The sequence below is a fragment of the Macadamia integrifolia genome, unplaced genomic scaffold (assembly GCF_013358625.1).
Source record: "Macadamia integrifolia cultivar HAES 741 unplaced genomic scaffold, SCU_Mint_v3 scaffold1645, whole genome shotgun sequence".
NCBI classification, from domain to species: domain Eukaryota; kingdom Viridiplantae; phylum Streptophyta; class Magnoliopsida; order Proteales; family Proteaceae; genus Macadamia; species Macadamia integrifolia.
The window spans coordinates 189,500-190,957 of record NW_024868288.1 but is presented as its reverse complement, the minus strand read 5'-3'; the positions used below and the strand labels follow the sequence as shown (position 1 = coordinate 190,957).

Sequence of the window (1,458 nt, the reverse complement as noted above, 5' to 3'; positions counted from 1 at the left end):
GAACAAGAGGCACACTTGTGTCCTCAACTGAAGGAGAGTTAACAGGGGTAATAGATTAGGAAGATTTAGGAACGCTCTGTTGGTACTCTCTACCACTCCTAAGGGCATAAACAACATTACATTTGTTAGAGGGCCCTTGTTTGATCTGACCTTGTACTATATTCAGTGGTGCATTAGTTGGTGCTTGTGAACTAACAGGCTGATGATGCCTAGGGTTAGGCTCTGGTTAACTGGGTAAAGTTCCTTTCTCCCTCTCAAGCATAATTAAGATAACTTGGGTGAGTTCTCTTGTAAGATTTTGATGGCTTATCATGAGGAGGGCCATATTTTTTTCCAAGTCACTTATTCTACTTGCCTCTCCAGTGTTGGTAAATCCAGGGGGTTGCTGATAAGATGATAGGAGAGGGGCCCTAGGAAAACTAGCCTGAGGTTCTACATTTGACCTAGGAAAAGTATTTTGGGAAAAAAATTGTTGTGCAAAGGGAGGCCTTTGGGGTCCAGGTTAACCTTGATTATAAAAATTGGAAGGCCCTGCTTGGTTGCTATGATTCCAAGAGAAATTTGGGTGATTTCTCCATCCTGGATTGTAGGTGTTACTATATGGATTATTCTGGTATAAGGCATTAACACTATCATTAGAAGTGCCCCCAGAGGTGTTGGAGCATTCTTCTATGACATGTCCAGGGGACTGGCACCAAGCACAAATCTTAACCAAATTGACTGATGATGGCTCTCTAGGAACAATAGCCTCAATTCTCTTGATTAGGCTATCCAAATGGGCTTCCTTGGCTACTATCATCCATAAAATATCCTTTTCCTCCTATAGTTCTTTCACTCTCTTGGGTTGATTCCCACTCAAGGGTTTTGTCAGCTAAGTCAAGTAAGAATTCCTATGCCTTTCCTGCATCTGTAAAGAATGTGAATCCCTCAGGGCACATAGACTCTATCATTTATTTAGTTGGGTAATCAATATCCTTATAAATTATTTGACATAAATGCCATAAGTCTAGGCCATAGTGAGGGCATTCTTAGAGTAGATCCTTGAATCTCTCCATAAGTTTGGAAAATGACTCACTAGGCTTTTGCCTAAACTGAAGGATATCACTTCTAAGCTTATTGGTCTTGTGAGTTTAGAAAATAATTTTAAGGAAGACAACTGTGAGCTGTTCCCATGAGATTATGGAATTTGTGAGTAACCCATACAATCACTTCTTAGCAATATTTTAATGCAAAAGTGATAAACTAAGCTTAACAGCATCATCAGAAAGCTATTGGATCTTAATTAGAACACATACCTCTTCAAATTCCCTTAGAAATAGGTATGCATCCTCAGAGGTCAACCCATGGAAGTGGGGCAATATAGTGATGTATTGAGATTTGAGTTCAAAATTATTACCCTAGGCTTGTGGTAAAACTATGCAGGAAGGTTGGGTTGTTCTAGCAAGGTAGAACCTATCT

The 1,458-nt window shown here is 39.8% G+C and overlaps 1 non-coding gene across 1 annotated transcript; it reads left to right on the top strand.

Moving 5' to 3' along the window:
- Positions 1 to 1,008: 1,008 nt before the first annotated feature.
- Positions 1,009 to 1,115, top strand: LOC122064432. The gene has a single exon (XR_006135703.1). It is a non-coding gene; the product is annotated as a small nucleolar RNA R71 (small nucleolar RNA).
- The last annotated feature ends 343 nt before the right edge of the window (positions 1,116 to 1,458 follow it).